Here is a 19,800-nt window from a genome sequence, read left to right as displayed (position 1 = left end):
TCTTACACAGAGCATTAAGTGTACAGAACATTCTTATCATGAGACCAATAGGGTTGCAGGGTCATTAACTTTAGAATCACAGAATTGTTTCAGTGTGGAAGGCAACCATTTGGCCCATTGTGTCTGTAGCAGCACCACATGGGAGCAAGCCAGTTGCTCCATTTCCGCTGCCCTCTCCCCATAGACTTAATTATTTCCCCTTCAGTTACATACTCAACCCCTTTCAAATGCTACAATTGAATCTGCCTTCACTACCATCCTAGCAATATATTCCAGGTATTAACCCATCACAGTTTAAAACGTTTCACCTCTTGTCACTTTTGTTTTTTTTGTATTCAGATTACATCTGTGTCCTGTGTAGCTTGATCCTTTTGCCATTTGTATTAACTTTCTATTTGTTTATTCATTTCTTGATTTCAAATACCTCTATCAGATCCCCCTCACCACCTTTTCGATCCAAGGAAAACAATCCTTGGATCTTTTCACATGACTGGAATAATTTTAGAAAATCTCCTCTACACCTTCTCCAAAGTCTTCAAATCCTTCCTTAAAAATCGCCGGATGCTGTCTGTACAGAGTTTGTACGTTCTCCCCGTGGGATTTCTCTGAGATCTTTAGTTTACTCCAACACTCCAAAGACATATAGGGTGTGTAGGTGAATTGGCTTGGTATGCGTGTAGGATAGTGTTAATGTGCGGGGATTGCTGGTCGGCGCGGACTCAGTTGGCCGAAGGGCCTGATCCGCTCTGTATCTCTAAACTAAACTAAAATAAATGGGTGCAATATTGCATGTGTAACTGAACCATTGTTTTACAAAAGTTCATCCAGGTTTTGTTCTCCCTGTGCCTTGTGTCATTATGTATGAGGCCGAGCATTCTTTTTAACCTGCATTCACTAACTGTCCTGCCACTTTCACAAAACTAGATCTCCAGATCTTTCTTTCTTACATCTCTTCCTCCCTCTATCGATATTCCTTTCTCTGGCTTCACAATTCACAATTCTTCAATCCTTTTGCCTCACACTTTTTTTTCATCTCTGGCCTTTGTCCAACCATTTGCCTATCAATGACTTAAAGTATACCATCACTTACGGCAAATTTCATGAACATGTTTCTGATGCAGAGCAGATTCTCACCCTCCTAGAATACCTATCTGGGACACATGACAATAAACTCTCTTGACTTGACTAGTGTAGCTGCGACATGTTGGCTGGTGTGGGCAAGTTGGACCGAAAGGCCTGTTTCCACTGAATCAGTCTATGACCCCATGATTCTAGTAGAACTGTCACAGTCTGCCCTCTCCTCATTCTCATCCACTGCACCTCCCAGTACTTTTCCACCGGTCCCTCCTTCTCCTCGCCTGCCTGCCTGCCACTCCCCTCTCATCAGCCCAACTCTCCTCACCTGTTGCACTCAGTTGCCTCTGATCACCAATTAACCCGGTATATAGACTCGCCTCACCATTCACACTGTGCCAGATTGTTCTCAGCATTCATGCAAGACTCTCCAGCGATTTCCCGACTGCCTACACGGATTCGAACCTGCCTGCCCCTGACCATTCCGTCCTTTCGTCTGTCCCTCGCTGGTTTGTTTGCATCGTGTGTTGGATCGCCTGGTTACTGGACCTTCCGCTACCCCGACTACGTCTCTTGCCTGCCCCTCTTCGGAACCCTCGCTCAATCCTGAGCCTCTGTGTGAGTACGGTGTACCCATTCCTGTGTTACTACTCTGTGCTGCTATTGGGTCCAAGCTATACCCGTTACAGTACAATCTGGCCAACAATGGACTCGGCGCACACAACGTCTCCGTCAAACCGCTTCGAGAGGATTGAGCACACGCTCCTGCAGCACAAAGCTATGCTCACTGCCCCCAACTCCGAGGTTCGACAGGCTGTGTCAAGCCAAGAGCAGGTATTGGTTGCACTAGCCACCCAGGTCCAACGGCTGACGACCACCCTCGCCCAGGCTACACCCCATGCTTCGCCTCCGGCTCCGACAGCCCCAGCTCCCGGTCCGCGAGGACCATCAGCTGAGCACCGGGTGGGAACCCCGGAGCGCTACGCTGGGGACCCGGAGGTCTGCAACCCATTCATCACGAACTGTTCCATTCTCTTCGCTCTACAGCCCTACACCTTCGCCCAGGAAGCGGCGAGGGTGGCGTTTACCATTAATCACCTGACTGGCAGAGCTCGGCTGTGGGGAACGGCTGAATGGGAGAGACGCACGCCGGCTTGCTCCTCTTTCCAGACCTTTGCCGCGGAGCTTCGCAAGGTGTTCGGCGAGGTTTCGATGGGTCCGGACGCTGCGGGAGGTCTGCTGGGGTTGAGCCAGGGGAACCAGAGCGTTGCTGACTTCGCCATCGACCTTTGCACCAGGGCCCGTCAGAGTGATTGGAATGCCCCGGCCCAGTGTGACGCTTTCTTGCTGGGTTTGAAGGACTATATCAAGGATGAGTTGGTGTCCCACGACCTTCCTTCTTCTCTGGATGGGCTTATCGAGCTAACGACCCGTCTGGACCGACACATTCTGGCGAGACGTCGGGAGAGGCGACAGGGACAGGCGGTCCGCCAGCTAGCCACCCAAGCTCGTTTTTCTCCAGGGGCTGGACTACCCTCGTCGGGGCAACCGTCGAGGCAACCCGAACCCATGCAGGTGGGTCGCACCAGTCTCACCCCGAGGAACGGGAACGTCGGCGTCGGGGGAACCTCTGGCCTGGCGGATCATTACATCTCCAAGTGTCCAGTAAAGGGCCAGATTCACCAGTAGCGGAGGAATTACTGCTGAGTCGAACCTCTGAACTTTCCTCTGCCCGACGCCCTCTTTGTCATGCCCGTCTGCTGTTGTCTGATGGTTCTCACACCCTCGCCACCTTCATAGACTCTGGTTGTGACATTAACCTTATGGACATGGAACTAGCCCGTCAGCTAGGCATCAGTTGTGTTCCCCTGCCTAAACCTGTTCCCGCCAATGCCCTCGACGGCCATCTCCTGGGGACTGTTTCTCACCAGACGGTCCCAGTGCGCATGCTCCTGTCTGGTAATCACCATGAGACCATCCAGTTCCACATCCTGCAGTTTCCCCGTCTTCCCCTCATCCTTGGTTACCCCTGGCTTCGGTGACACAACCCCAACATTGACTGGAGGACAGGGGTCATCTTGGGTTGGAGCCCTTCCTGCCACCAAGTGTGCCTGAAGCAAGCCTCAGCTCCTCAACCGGCCACCTGCTACAGATCCCAGCCGAGTACCATGACTTTGGGGAGGTTTTTAGCAAGTCTAGGGCCACCTCCCTTCCTCCTCATCGGCCCTATGACTGCACCATAGACCTCCTGCCTGGTTCCGCTCCTCCTAGGGGTCACCTTTACTCCCTGTCCGCCCCTGAGAGAGGCGCCATGGAGAAATACATGAACGACTCCTTGGCTGCTGGTCTCATCCGTCCCTCCTCGTCTTCTGCTGGGGCTGGGTTCTTCTTCGTGGAGAAGAAGGACAAATCTCTGTGTCCCTGCATAGATTACCAGGGGCTCAACGGCATCATGGTGAAGAATCGCTACCCTCTCCCACTCATCTCCTCTGCTTTCGAGCTCCTGGAGGGGGCCACCATCTTTTCGAAGTTGGATCTATGCAACGCCTACCACTTGGTCCGCATCAAGGAGGGAGATGAGTGGAAGACCACCTTCAACACTCCCACGGGACATTACGAATACCTGGTGATGCCCTTTGGCCTCACCAACTCCCCGGCCGTATTCCAGGCTTTGGTCAATGACGTTCTCAGGGACATGTTGAACAAGTACGTGTTCGTCTATATTGATGACATCCTCATCTTTTCACGGACCAAGGAGAAACACGTACACCACGTCCAGGCAGTTCTACATCGGCTCCTGGAGAACTCGCTCTTCGTTAAAGTTGAGAAGTGCGAGTTTCACTCCCCGTCAGTCTCCTTCCTAGGATACATCGTTGGCCAAAGGAACATCAAGATGGATCCTGCCAAGGTCTCTGCTGTCACCACCTGGCCTGTTCCTGACACCCGCAAGCAGCTTCAAAGGTTCCTGGGGTTCGCCAATTTTTACCGTCTGTTCATCCGTGGCTACAGTACTGTGGCCACACCCCTCACGGCACTCACCTCCTCCAAGATTCCATTCCGGTGGTCTGCCGCGGCCGACGAAGCTTTTCAGACACAAGACACGGTTTACATCGGCCCCCATCCTCCAAGTTCCGGACTCAGAGAGACAGTTCGTGGTGGAGGTGGACACCTCCGACGTGGGGGTGGGAGCTGTTCTGTCCCAGCGGGCTGCCGGGGACCAGATGCTCCATCCATGCGCCTTCTTCTCCTGACCCCTGCTGAGAGGAATTATGACATTGACAACCGAGAACTGTTGGCGGATAAGTTGGTGTTGGAGGAATGGCGTCACTGGTTGGAGGGAACTGAGCAGCCTTTCTTGGTTTGGACTGACCACAAGAACCTTGAATACCTCCAGTCAGCCAAGAGGCTCGACTCTCGTCAGGCCCGCTGGTCTCTCTTCCTCACCCGCATCAACTTCTCCCTCTCCTACTGACCTGGGTCCCGCAACGTGAAGCCCGATGCCCTCTCTCGGCAGTTCTTGACTAAGGAGGAGCCTGCCACTGGCCCCAAGACCATCCTCCCGTCCTCGCACAGGGTTGCCTCCCTCACCTGGGAAGTGGAGGAGAAGGTCAAGGCGGCCTTGGAGAACCAGCCGGGACCCAGCGCATGCCCTCCTGATCGCCTGTTTGTGGTTTCTGCCCTGCGGTCCGACGTCCTTCAGTGGGCCCACAGCTCTCGACTCGCCTGTCATCCTGGCATTCAGCGGACCAAGGAAATGGTGCTATGGAGGTTCTGGTGGGCATCGCTGGAGGAGGACACTCGGGAGTTTGTCAATGCCTGCCCCGTTTGCAACCAGCACAAGGTCTCACACCAAGCTCCTGCGGGTCCTCTGCTTCCACTGCCTGTACCCCATCGACCATGGTCCCACATCTCCCTGGACTTCGTTACCGGCCTGCCCCCATCCAGTGGTCACACCACCATCATGAACGTGGTCGATAGATTTAGCAAGATGGCTCACTTCGTCACCCTGCCCAAGCTTCCGTCAGCCAAGGAAACTGCAGAGCTCATGTTACTCCACGTCTTCAGGCTCCATGGTCTCCCCGTCGATGTGGTCTCCGACCGGGGACCCCAGTTTGCCTCTGTTCTGGAGGGAGTTCTTCACGCTTGTGGGGGCCCCTGTGAGTCTGACGTCTGGATTTCATCCCCAGTCCAACGGCCAAACAGAAAGGAAGAATCAGGAGATGGAGACGGCGCTGCAGTGTATGGTGTCCAAGCATCTCTCCTCCTGGTCCCAGCAGTTGTTGTGGGTGGAGTACGCCCACAACACCCTGACAAGCTCGGCCACTGGGCTCACCCCATTCCAGTGTGCCTACGGGTTCCAGCCTCCACTGTTCCCGGCGCTGGAGAAAGAGGTTTCCTGCCTGTCCGTCCAAGCCTTCATTCGTCGCTGCCGCAGGACGTGGACCCAAGCCAGGGCGGCTCTTCTTCGCTCCGTGGACCGTTACGCCACAGCTGCCAACCATCACCGCACCCAGGCCCCCACTTACCTCGCGGGCCAGAAGGTGTGGCTGTCGACCCAGGACCTTCCCTTGAGGGTGGTCCAAGAAGTTGGCACCCAAGTTCATTTGTCCCTTTGAGATCTAGAAGGTCATCAACCCAGTGGCTGTGAGGCTCAGGTTGCCTCGTTCCATGCGGGTCCATCCTACGTTCCATGTGTCCAGAGTAAAGCCAGTCCGGGAGAGCTCCCTGGTCCCCGCAGTCCCTCCTCCTCCACCTCCTCATCTCATCGACGGAGGCCCCGCCTTTATGGTGCACCGCCTCCTGCACTCCCGCCGTCGCGGGAGGGGTCTCCAATACCTGGTCGATTCGGAGGGTTATGGTCCAGAGGAGAGGTCCTGTGTTCCTGCTCGACACATCCTGGACGCCTCCCTCATCAGCGAGTTTAACCGGCGTCATCCCGACCAGCCGTCCAAGTCCGCCACTCATAGAGGGGTCGCAGCCCCTGAGACTCTGTCCCCTTTTGCGTCTGAGGCGCCCAGTGATGACGAGACGGAGCTTTCCTCTGATGCTATGGAGGAGGATGTGGACATGTATGTCTCAGACGAATATTAGCCCTCCTCTGGTTCCCCTCCTCCCACCCAACTCTGCATGGGATTGGGTTTATTTTCTTTATTGTTTTGGGACGTCAGGAGCCGTCCCTTGAGGGGGGGGGGGGGGGGGTTCTGTCACAGTCTGCCCTCTCCTCATTCTCATCCACTTCACCTCCCAGTACTTTTCCACCGGTCCCTCCTTCTCCTCGCCTGCCACTCCCCTCTCATCAGCCTAACTCTCCTCACCTGTTGCACTCAGTTGCCTCTGATCACCAATTAACCCGGTATATAGACTCTCCTCACCATTCACACAGTGCCAGATTGTTCTCAGCATTCATGCAAGACTCTCCAGCGATTTCCCGACTGCCTACACGGATTCGAACCTGCCCGCCCCTGACCATTCCATCCTTTCGTCTGTCCCTCGCTGGTTTGTTTGCATTGTGTGTTGGATCTCCTAGTTACCGGACCTTCCGCTACCCCGACTTCGTCCCCTGCCTGCCCCTCTTCGAAACCCTTGCTCAATCCTGAGCCTCTGTGTGAGTACGGTGTACCCATTCCTGTGTTACTACTCTGTGCTGCTATTGGGTCCAAGCTATACCCGTTACAAGATGGGGAGAAACAGCATAAACAAAAATCATTCTAGGAGGGTAAGAGGAGAAACAGTTAACACCAACTCTATTTCTCTTTCGACGGGTGCTATCCGATATGCTGAATTTACTGTTTTCTTTCAAATTTCCGGCAAACGTATTTTGTTTTACATAGGTAGAGAATTACCTGACTGTGGTGAAAGTGGGGGGGAAAGGGAAAGGTGTATATGAATATGTGCGACTGTATAGCACATTTGTGTGTCTCTCAATTGTTAACGCCCGGTAGAAAAAAAACCTTTGCACAGCGCACGTTCTAATCAAACAATAATCCCTGGAAATATACAGTGATAGTTTGATGGTTTGAATGGGTGAAGTGTTTTTTGCTGAGAACAGAACGTGAGAAAGCTATTTTTTTTTTAATCCAATGCTACAGGTTCCACTCAGTATTAATAACGATCAGCGATCAAAAGGCGCTGCCAGGCAACGGCTCAGCAGTACCTAGTCCCCATATTTCTTGATGTGATATTTCTGAGTCTAAACAAATAGCGATTCCTCCGCTGGAGCCGCCGGCCATTGGTCAATGGGAATTTCAATCCGTTCAACCCCCGGCTAACAAATTTATAAATTAAAAAAAATAAAAACAAAGCAATCGTCTTCCCGAACAATACACCATTCATTTCCACGCTGCGGTTTTAGACTCGAGCATGTTTAAAATATAATGTTGGTAAATTATTATTGATTGATCGCCCAGCTGTTGCAATATTGACATATAGCTGGGGCTCGAATTGGTAATGTGTTCACTCTGCAGATACGGAAGGGCTCCTTGGGTATGTACTTTGCTGGGAGATTCTGCTGGAGAATAAGGGGAGGTGAGAGGAACAGCTTTCTCTGGATATGGCGAACTCGTGGGCAATAACGCTCGCTCTCGTCCCATTTCACCCAACGACGCATTATTGCCGGATGCTCTGACCTTTCTCCGGTGCCATCCCCATTCTAAAAATATTGTCTTTTACAAAAGAAAACGGGAAAGGTGCCTTACTGGAGTGATATCCCGTGTTCATTGACACCGACGAGTGAACGTAAAGAAAAATCCGTAAACTGAAAGCGAATTCATGTGCTGAGCGTTTTCGCCCAGTGATAGGACATCAAACCAGTGGTGAGTACTGAATCAGACATCTATCTCTTCATTTCTGGACTACTCTCATCATCGTTTCTTGTTTGAAGTTCAATTAATTTTGATAATTTAAAAAAGAAACTGCTACCAGCAATATAAGATCGGCCAGTGATTTATTTGCATATGGTGGTTCATACAATGATTTGACTTGACGAGTTATCTGATTTGGTATGTGTTTGGTGTTCTATTTGGGATTATAATTCGCAGGGTCTAAACTTTATCCCAGGGATTGTGCACATATATTTTTTTTCTCGATTTTGTTTAAATCGATAATGATCTGCATCCACAGACTGACACAAAAGGCAGTGTACTGGTTGCCCGGGTCTTGTATCTCAGTGGAGCTGTATCTCTGTAACGGCGGAGAATCCTTACTCGTCCAACTCAAGAAACATGAGTGTGTTTCGGGTTTTTTTTTTTTTTGTTGCTTAAGAGAATATCCGATCATTTTATGTGCATTATTAGTGGCAACGGTGCTCCGATTCACTCCCACCGTCCATTTTATGGTTGCTGGGTGCTCACCTTCTCTCCCCGTTGCCTGGACCACTTGCATGTACAGTCGGTTACATTGTAAGCTCCCTGATTTCTGCTCGGGTGGTTGTGGTTTCTCAGTTTCGATTTGGCAAACGAGTGAAAAGCTATCATCAAATTAAAAATCCTGCAGTAAAAGGCACACACCAGACGCCTGCTCTGTTTTGTGTAACGCTGCGGAGATGTCCATAGAAAATGGCTGGGAGGCTCCGATGAAGCTGTTATTTTGTTGGGTTTTTTTTTGGCCGGGGGGGGGGGGGGGGGGTGTGGAGGGGTGAGATGAAACAACAACATGAACAAACCACGACAACAGAATGGCACCTCGCCACACAAACGGCGGGGTATGTTTGGGATGTTTGCTGGTTTATTTTAAATATAAATCTTCATAATTAATTCCATTCTTCCCATAATTAAACAGCTTTTTAAATATGGACAAAAAAGAACGTTTAATAATAAACAAGATTCTTCGTCATTTTCAAACGCAGATTGGGGGTCTTTGAGATTCAATATTGGTTTCTGCTAGTGCGAAAAGTTGCTTTCACTTGGCAATAGGGATGGCAATCGTTGTTTCAAGTTTCCACGTAGCCCGCGGGTCACAAATCTCTAACTCCGTATTAACATCGCAGAGATGTAATGCATATAGCGGGGGATGAGAGGAGAATGTGGTTTCACTTGATAGAGATGCAGTCTACGGGGCTGCGCTTCCCAGGGACTGGCTGTCGGCAGCCCGCTGCTGCGGGGATCTCCGCGTACAGTTGGAGCAGTATTGCTCGGGCTCAGTGGCATTCACGGTTCATTTGCCATTTTCTTCCCGACTCGATAGCTGGGTTGAAAGAAAGCCGTTTCGGCCTTGCGGAAATATTCCGACTTGCACTGCAACAGCGAGCCAGATGCAACGTTGAAACGGGAACACTCCCGTGTTTTATTTTTGACAACAGCGAGAAGGAAGGGGGGGAAAAAGCGGAGATGAGATTTTGAACCGAGTGTTTTTGTTTTTACTGTAAAATCCCAGTGTTTTATTTGTAGCCGGCCGCACGCTGGCAGCCGGTGGCCATGGGCTGGGATACCGTGGAAAGCAGCGGTGAGGCTGCAGCTCGGTGCGTTGATGCCCGCACCGTGAGTAACACTCCCGTCCAATGAGTACCGCTTCCGTCCACTCTGCAGCCTGCCCTCACAACCGGAGCCTGTGTGCGGGCCAGTGTGCGAGTGAGGAGGAGAGAAGACGATGGGGACCGCACGGAATCCCGCTCCGGGTTCCCCTTCCCCCCCCCCCCCAGCCCAGCCTAGTCTAGTACAGTACAGCACTGTCCAGCCCAGTGCAATGCTGGGCTAGGATTGCACAACCCAGTATAGACGAGCCCAGTCCAGGACAGTACAGCCATGCCCAGTTCTGCCCAGCCCAGTACTGCCCAGCAGCCCAGCACAGTACATCCTAGCGCAATCCCAGCCCAACCCGTCAGCACAGCACGGCCTAGCACAGCACAGCATGGACCAGTACAGTACAGTACTGCCCTGCCCAGCCCAGCTCAGCTAAGCCCAGTACAGCACAACACAGCGCAGTCCAGTGCCAGTACAGGAGGCGATGGGGCAGCGCCTCCGCTGCCTTCAAACTCGTATCAGGGATGCACAAGGGAGGGACTGCGCACTAACTGTGCTGTGCTGCGCTGTTCCTCTGCCCCCACCCCTCGTGGATGTCCAGACCGTGGGCATCACTGGGGTACAGTCTGTAGCATGATGCCTTCAGTGGGATATTATCGCCACCCTCACTGAATGTGGTCCTGATGCTTATTAACGAATGTCTTCTCAACCAAGCAATATTGCAGCCACCCAGGCCGGTTTCTGTTGTTAGACGTAAAATGCTGGAGTAACTGAGCAGGACAGGGAGCGAAGCTGTCCTTCTCTCCAGAGATGCTGCATGTCGTGCTGAGGTACTCCAGCATTTTGTGTCTATCTTTGGTGTAAACCAGCATCTGCAGTTCCTTCCTACTGCGGTATGTGCTGTTGTTTGAACTGGAGCGAAGTTCCCATTCACCCAGTGAAGAAGGGATGCCAGTGACCTATCTCCCCTTGAATGGTCAGTCGCAGTTATCCATTATAAAAAATTAAAAAATAAATAAAAAATCCCTAGGTGCAGTTTCCTCAGATCTAGGCGCTGATTCACTTGATCACATCATCTAAATTCTCACCCCCTCCTCACTTGTTGCAATATTAAACATTCCTAGTGTCCCAATTTGAGTGCCAATTTCCAAATTCCCAATTTTCACGTACATTTCCACAAGGGCATCCCATCCCCTTCGATTGGTGATGTATTCAAGAGCGAGTTAGATTTAGCTCTGGGGGCAAACTGAATCAAGGGATATGGGGAAAAAGCTGGAACGGGGTAATGATTTTGGATGATCAGCCATTGAATGGCGGTGCTGGCTCGAAGGGCTGAATGGCCTACTCCTGTACCTACTTTATATGTTTCTATCCAGTACCTGGTAGAAATGTGCAAATCCATAATTTCACAAACAACGTAACTTATTTATCCGCATGGTAGTCGCGCAGATATTCCTGCACCCGCCCAAGGTGTAACTTCAATTGTGGTAAAGATTTAAGGCGGCTGCGCCGGGGCGAGGGCAGGGAATCCTCGTATAGGGAGGTTTCACGGCAGTCGGGTCACGGCCCATGACCCGTACTGTTGCTACGCTACTCCAAATGGATTACACGCGATGAACTGCGGGTAGGCACTTGCCATTGTTTCCAGCGTAGTGGGCCCGTTAAAACCCGCTGAAATTGTCAATTTTTGCATTGTAAATAATTATGGAAATCGGGATAAGCGTCAGACATTTAGCCTACCTCAGAATTCCAAAAGCGAGGAGAAATGACGGTAGATAGAAACGAGAGCTGAAGGGACAACAACAGCTAGAGTGCTTGGCGAACATTGGCCGTTTGCTCACTGCATTTCATCAACAGTAAGGCATTATTTGTGTTTTTTCTTGATTCCTTTGGCATCTAAAAAGTTTCAGAAGTGATAAATCTGGCTGTAATTTGTTTAAATCGCCCATGGTTCTCGTGCGTTTTTACGTACAAAATGAAAACGCATCTGAAGAAAAATTTACAGCCAGATTTATCACTTCTGAGAATTTTTAGATACCAAAGGAATCAAGAAAAAACACAAATAATGCCTAACTTGATGTAATGCAGTGAGCAAACGCGATAATTCCCAATATTTTCAATATTTACCAAGCACTTTAGCTGCTGTTGTCCCTTCAGTTCTCGCTTCTCTATACCTTCATTTCGCTTCACATTTGGAATTCTAAAGTTGGGTACATGTCTCTCACACATACCCCGACTCCCACAATTTTTTTTCAGCGCAAAAAATCAACATTTTGGCAGTTTTTAACAGGTAGGAAAGTACGCGTTTCCAGCATTAATAACATGTACAGGAAGTGACGGATGTCTTCCAGTTGGATTTAGCGGCTCCGTGCGTCGAGCCCTATGACCCGGTGACCTTCCGTGCAACCTCCCTATTCGCCTTTGGACATCCCACTGTAACGTGGTTATGTGCACATCTGGGACATTTAGAACTGAGTGATGGGTTAACATGGTGATCTAACATAGACATAGGCATCGGATGTAGTAGTGGCTTCTGTTTCCCATCAAAGTAAACTGGGGATTGTGTGCAACGCTAAAGTCACATTCCGTGAAAGAAGGGACCAGGGCTGAGATACCAGGGGGGCAACTTCCCGTGGATTGGAAGGCTGTTTTCGGCTTTATTTATAACTGCCAACATTCTTTAGTCTGGAGAGGTTAGCAGTGTCTCTTTAGCATGAAAAAACTGCGACCCCTGATCCCCACCCTAGGACATTGAGACATGGTGGAACCGTCCCGTTATCATTTTTATCTGACATTTGAAACGCGCGAACATTAGTAAGAAGACACAGCAAAGAAAATAAATTGTGACCGGCGCCATGTAGAAATGTGTATCCATCCAAAATCGAGCTTACTTTGTGCTCTGCTCCACCAGCACCTACATATTATTCAGTTCTCAAATATAATAATATTGCCATTATATCAGTGAATCAAAATATTTAGTCCGATCAGTTGAAAAGTGGGTTTGCTGAAAAGTGGGTTTGCTCTCGCCATCAGCATGACACCGCACCAGGGAAGAGACAATTGCAATGCAGTGCAGCCTATATTTCCTTCATTCAAGTGGGAATATTTTCTTTTAATTAACCCCAAGCACGGATAAAATAAAATGCATATGATTTGTAATTTACAAATTATAATTGAATAACAATTTCAGTAATGAGATTGCATTTAAACTGGCCCATTTACTACTTCATTGCTAAAGCATTCAACTACAGCTAATATATCAGGGGAGATGGGATTATGTAATTAATATATTACAAATGTTATAATATATTCCTGTCCTGTCCGCTACAAACGTGTTCACAGGATCAAAACAAAATAAATAATGAATCGTACTTAACCCATTTGAGGTTATAGTTATAAATTTGAATGAAATATATTATTAGTTTTAAAGGTGTGACTGATGAAGTTGAATAGCATCTTTACACTAGCAAGCACCTTTTCTTTTGCCAAACTCATTTTCAGAAGTCTCTGGGACATTGATCTTTGTTAGCAGAACAAGAAAGGGGTTCAATTTTGCATAACCAGTTCAATGTGTTGAGCCTCGGATGAAAAGATAAGGATAAACACATGTAAGATTGGACAAACTATCATAAATATATCTGCGAGCAAGGCACAAATGACTGGAAAATTTCATATCATGCAGCACCTGTAGGAAAATAAACAGTTAATGTTTTAGATCGAAGAAGGGACTTTGACTTGAAATGTTAATGTATTTTCACGGGGGCTACCTGACTTGCTGACTTTCCATAATTTTCAGTTTTTATTTGCCATTTCCAACATTTGAAGTCATTTGGTTCTCTCGAAAGGCCATTCGTTTGATAGGTGTAGAATGATACTGTATATGTATAATGGCTGCATGATTATTATGTTTTCAGCTACAGCAGACTGGATATTACTTTGTCAATCATAGTTGGCATTTACTGGTCTTGTCTAGCTGCTGCAAAAATACTGAGATGCAGAATTTACAGTGGAATTGGAAATCAAAGGACCAAAAGATAAATTACTGACATTCTGTAATATTGGTTATAGACTATAGCAATCTTTAACTCAATTATTTGATAGTTGGATTTTCAGCTATGCACATCTTACACTATAAGTAAAATTAAATGATCACTTTCAGCGGTGGTGGGGATAAAAGGACTAACTTGCTGCTGCAGGGAGGAAAAGCTGTCGGCTTTATTTGATATGATAGTGGAAAGCTTTCAAAATGAAATAAACTGACGGGATATTTAAAGAATGCATTGTAGAAGGGAAATTGGGGATACTTTGAGGGAAACTGGAGCAAAATTATGAAAGGAGGAAGTGAGACGAGATTTTTGAGATGTAAAGATATTAGGAGAATTTTATACAAGATGGATGGAGGATGTTTATGGACATGAAAGACGAGACCTCGGAATTAAAGCTGCTGCTAACAAAGGTATGGCAGGGTAGAAATGCCAATCAAATGTCTAACTACAGCCGCTCTTGGAAGGCTTTGAGTTATGTGCACTCGGGAAATTATCCCAATGTAGAAAGAGGAAAAATGGGTAAAATATTCAGGACCTAACATAACAGTTAAAAAATTTAACCAGTTATAGAAAAATATTTTATTTTCTCCACATCATACTTAATGGTAAAGCATTGTGGATTGCATATATACTAATGGTTTGAATTTTCACTATTCCAATGGCTCATTGAAATGTTGCTCAATAAAGCTGAACAGCTGCTGGACACATTGAGGGAATAGTGAAACCTTGCGATGGTGATGGTGAGACTCTGAATCATGGAGATATCAATTAATCCGCAAGGATCTCTACATATCAGAGGAGAGGATAAGAACGGATTATAGAGAAGGTGTGGAAGGACATTAATGTACACAAATTGGTTAGAAATCTTTGAACATACGCAGGCAAATATCAAATTGCAGAGCTTGACCAAAAATAGGTTTGTGGGAAATTTTTGAAGGCCCAGCAGAAAGGCTGAATATTTAGTTTCAAAGCATGGATCAGTTCAGAAGACTAGAAGCAAAGTTATTTGTCTTGACAATTGTGATGAAATGTTTTAATCCATTCATGTGAATATTGAAACATATTTAATTGTCAGAAAAAATGTTCTAATGTCTAGGCAGATCATTATTCAGTTTGTTTTGTGGTAATGTGCTATTCATGTTTTGAGTGAATCTGGTTCGTTATTTCCCCGTTATCTTGCTAATAAATGTAGACAGAAAATTAATTGCAGTTTCTTTTTATCTCGGTGAAGTAAATTGCATGGTGCAGAAATGGATTCTTGCACAGTAGCTCTTGCTAATGGTATTTTAAATCCATTTCTTTCATTGAACTAACTTCAAATGAAATACAACAAACAGCAGAAAAGACTAGTGGAAGGAAAATTGGCTGCTTGATCTTTCAAGCTGTTTTCTGTTGCCCTGTATGGCCAATCCTTGTATAAGAATTTTACGAAGCATCTTATTCCCAGTGTAAATCATTCTCAACAATTAAATTTTTAAATAAATTCAGGTACTTGCAGCACTCACAAAAGTTTCATATTCAATAAACATTTTAAAATCCTGAACATGGCTCACGCATTTCTCCAAGATTGATTCAGTGGATTTTCTGTTTTACCACCACTTCCACTATTATAAAAAGACACACAAAGAACTGCAGATGCTGGTTTACAAAAAAGCACCACTAAGTGCCGGAGTAACTTAGCGGGTCAGGCAGCATCTCCAGAGGACATGGATAGGTGACACTTGGGGTTGGGTTCCTTCTTCAGACTGATTGCAGTAAGGAGGAGAAAGCTGGAAAAGAGATGGGGATGGGACAAAGCTGCAAGTGAGAGGTGGATATAGGTGAGAGGGGCGTTTATTGACAAATGGGTAGATAGATTAGAGACAAAAGGGTGTAAGTTAAGGTGAGAAGAGTGACATGTGAAACCAGGTGAAGGGATATAGATTCGAGGGGAAAGGGGATAGGATAATGGGAGAAATGTGTGCGCACCCGAGTAGATCTCAGGCTGTCTTGCCTTAAATTGGAAAAATAATTTAAATTGAAATTGAAATAATCAAGCATATAGCCACTATTCTATTACTGAATGTTAGAATGCTCTTGATTCCTCTTGTACATCACGTTTCCAGCCATCAGTACTCTTCAATTTTAGATTTTGTACTCTTTAGAGCAGTACTTTTCCCACTCTTCAACTTTAGATTTTGTTTGTCTACTTTGGTTTACTAACTGCTTCAGACATAGATTTTGTCCCCCTGCCACCTTCTCCGCAACTTTAGAATTGTTTAATTTCTAATATTAGCATGTTTCCATGAATTGTCATAAATGGGAAAATATTAACTCTAGTTCTCTCTTCTCTGAGACCTGTTGAGGATTTCCAAAACTATTTTAAAGTTTATTTTAATGTTCAGTCCTATCCAACAACAAACAGCAATATGCCAAATTTGGTTGCAAAGGAGCTCAAAAGGCTGCCAGAAAAGAAAACTTGTGAAACATTTGAGATATTGTGATGCTATAAAGAGGAAAATCTTGTTCTTGGAGGTTATGTCTAATAGATTGCCTGGACCTCAGTCAATAGAAACTCAATGGAATCAATAATTTGGAACAGCATTAGAAAATAACAATAGGAAAGTACATTCATTGACAGTCATAAATAAAGACGTTACTATTTAACAATTTTGACAGCATTTCTAGAGGGGAAAGTCGATGACCAGAAAAATGGGCAGCTAATTTTACTTTCACAAAAGTATGTTTTGTTCAACTAGTTTAATTTAGTTTAGTTTAGTTGTCATGTGTTAAACCATTTGTGAATATTGAAGTATATGTAATTGTCAGTCTAAAATGAAAAGTGAAAAGGTACAGTGAAAAGCTTTCGTTGCATGCTAACCAGTTATTAGAAGGGCAATACATTAACACCTATTTTTGAAAAATAAGCATCACTGAATGTACATGATATAATATTCTTAGGCAATGCAAATGGTCTTGATTGAAATGTATACAAACAATTATTTTACAAATTGCCAGTGGATAACAAAAATGAGCCACGACTGAATAACTGGGAAAAGTAGAGGTGTCAGAAAATAGATGCTGACGGATCCAGAATGAAGTGGGTTGAGTGAATAAAGTTTCCAATAACAGACCTGTAATGCGAACTTAAGGCAAAAGGCGATGAAGATAAATTATTGACTTCTGAAAATGTTTCTGACCTGCAGGAAATAGAAAATAGCGACATTAATTGTGAGTACACTAATTAACAGTAAGTGCTGTGTTATGCATCCCACAAAGATCTGTTTAGGAACCTCGGCCGTTTACTCCACTTGCTAATGACTTGGATGACAAAGGAGCCACATTCTTAAATTAACTTTTGACACCAAGAAAGGTGTCATTGTTAGCATGTACATGAAAGTGTGAAAATGCAAAGCAATATTAATAGGTTGGATTAATTAATTTCAATGTGGCTCTCTGCCAAAAAGATCATTGTGATCACAAGCATTTCCTGTGCTCTTCTGTTCTGTTCTATGTTCTATCTTATACTTTCTAAATGGTGAAACGCATGAGGCAGTGGAGGTGAAGAGAGACCAAAGGGTCTGCTTACGCCATTAAAATACCACTAGTATGCATAGAAAATAATCAGAAAGACCATTGGAATAGATGTTTTTATTTCCAGTGCACTGGAATAAAAGAGAGAGCTTCTCAGACCTCATCTAGAGACTTTGAGCAGCTCTGGCCACACCTTGCGAAAGATAATTTGGCCCCAGGCAGAATGATAAGGGTTAAACTACAAAGAAACATAGAAACTAGGTGCAGGAGTAGGCCCTTCGAGCCTGCACCGCCATTCAATGTGATCATGGCTGATCATCCAACTCGGTATCCTGTACTTGCCTTCTCTCCATACCCCCTGATCCCTTTACCCACAAGGGCCACATCTAACTCTCTCTTAAATATAGCCAATGAACTGGCCTCAACTACCTTCTGCGGGAGAGAATTCCAGAGATTCACCACTCTCTGTGTGGAAAAAAGTTTTCCTCATCTCGGTCCTAAAAGATTTCCCCCTTTATCCATAAACTGTGACCCCTTGTTCTGGACTTCCCCAACATCGGGAACAATCTTCCTGCATCTAGCCTGTCCAACCCCTTAAGAATTTTGTAAGTTTCTATAAGATCTCCCCTCAATCTTCTAAATTCTAGCGAGTGCAAACCGAGTCTATCCAGTCTTTCTTCATATGAAAGTCCTGACATCCCAGGAATCAGTCTGGTGAACCTTCTCTGTACTTCCTCTATGGCAAGAATGTCTTTCCTCGGATTAGGAGATCAAAACTGTACGCAATACTCCAGGGGTGGTCTCACCAATACCCTGTACAACTGCAGTAGAACCTCCCTGCTCCTATACTCAAATCCTTTTGCTATGAATGCTAACATACCATTTGCCTTCTTCACTGCCTGCTGCACCTGCATGCCTACTTTTATGCACCTGCATGCCTACTGAGTCTGAAGAAGGGTTTCGGCCCGAAACGTCGCCTATTACCTTCGCTCCATAGATGCTGCTGCACCCGCTGAGTTTCTCCAGCATTTTTGTGTACCTGCCTACTTTCAATGACTGGTGTACCATGACACCCAGGTCTCGTTGCATCTCCCCCTTTCCTAATCGGCCACCATTCGTTTAATAATAATCTACTTTCCTGTTTTTGCCACCAAAGTGGATAACCTCACATTTATCCACATTATACTGCATCTGCCATGCATTTGCCCACTCACCCAGCCTATCCAAGTCACCTTGCAGCCTCCTAGCATCCTCCTCACAGCTAACACTGCCCCCCAGCTTCGTGTCATCCGCAAACTTGGAGATGTTGCATTCAATTCCCTCGTCCAAATCATTAATATATATCGTAAATAGCTGGGGTCCCAGAACTGAGCCTTGCGGTACCCCACTAGTCACTGCCTGCTATTGTGAAAAGGACCCATTTACTCCTACTCTTTGCTTCCTGTCTGCCAGCCAGTTCTCTATCCACATCAATACTGAACCACCAATACCGTGTGCTTTAAGTTTGTATACTAATCTCTCATGTGGGACCTTGTCGAAAGCCTTCTGAAAGTCCAGATATAACACATCCACTGGTTCTCCCTTATCCACTACTAGGTACATCCTCGAAAAATTCTATAAGATTCGTCAGACATGATTTACCCTTCATAAATCCATGCTGACTTTGTCCAATGATTTCACCACTTTCCAAATGTGCTGCTCTCCCATCTTTAATAACTGATTCTAGCAGTTTCCCCACTACCGACGTTAGACTAACTGGTCTGTAATTCCCCGTTTTCTCTCTCCCTCCCTTTTTAAAAAGTGGGGTTACATTAGCTACCCTCCAATCCTCAGGAACTACTCCAGAATCTAAAGAGTTTTGAAAAATTATCACTAATGCGTCCACTATTTCTGGGACTACTTCCTTAAGTACTCTGGGATGGAGCCTATCTGGCCCTGGGGATGTATCGGCATTTAATCCATTCAATTTCCCCAACACCACTTCCCGGCTAACCTGGATTTCACTCGGTTCCTCCATCTCATTTGACCCCTGGTCCCCTGCTATTTCTGGCAGATTATTTATGTCTTCCTTAGTGAAGACAGAACCAAAGTAGTTATTCAATTGGTCTGCCATGTCCTTGTTCCCCATGATCAATTCACCCGTTTCTGACTGCAAGGGACCTACATTTGTTTTAACTAATCTTTTTCTCTTCACATATCTATAAAAGCTTTTGCAGTCAGTTTTTATGTTCCCTGCCAGTTTTCTTTCATAATCTATTTTCCCTTTCCTAATTAAGCCCTTTGTCCTCCTCTGCTGGTCTCTGAATTTCTCCCAGTCCTCTGGTAGGCTGCTTTTTCTGGCTAATTTGTACGCTTCATCTTTTGTTTTGATACTATCCCTGATTTCCCTTGTTATCCACGGATGCACTACCTTCCCTGATTTATTTTTTTGCCAAACTGGGATGATCAATTGTTGTAGTTCATCCATGCAGTCTTTAAATACCTTCCATTGCATATCCACCGTCAACCCATTAAGAATCAATCGCCAGTCTATCTTGGCCAATTCACGTCTCATACCCTCAAAGTTACCTTTCTTTAAGTTCAGGACCCTTGTTTCTGAATTAACGATGTCACTCTCCATCCTAATGAAGAACTCAACCATATTATGGTCACTCTTGCCCAAGGGGCCACGCACAACAAGATTGCTAACTAACCCTTCCTCATTACTCGAT

At 46.1% G+C, this 19,800-nt stretch overlaps 1 protein-coding gene across 1 annotated transcript in view; it reads left to right on the top strand.

Moving 5' to 3' along the window:
* The first annotated feature begins 6,421 nt into the window (after positions 1-6,421).
* Positions 6,422-19,800, top strand: part of rgs20 (regulator of G protein signaling 20) — a 104,288-nt gene continuing 90,909 nt past the window's right edge. Inside the window, exon 1 of the mRNA XM_055634075.1 lies at positions 6,422-7,886. The gene's annotated coding sequence lies outside the window, so the exon portion shown is untranslated. The remainder of the gene's footprint in view (positions 7,887-19,800) is intronic.

This window comes from Leucoraja erinacea, chromosome 4 (assembly GCF_028641065.1).
Source record: "Leucoraja erinacea ecotype New England chromosome 4, Leri_hhj_1, whole genome shotgun sequence".
NCBI classification, from domain to species: Eukaryota; Metazoa; Chordata; class Chondrichthyes; order Rajiformes; family Rajidae; genus Leucoraja; species Leucoraja erinaceus.
Note: the sequence above shows the minus strand (reverse complement) of the source record. Positions and strands in the feature narration are given on the sequence as shown.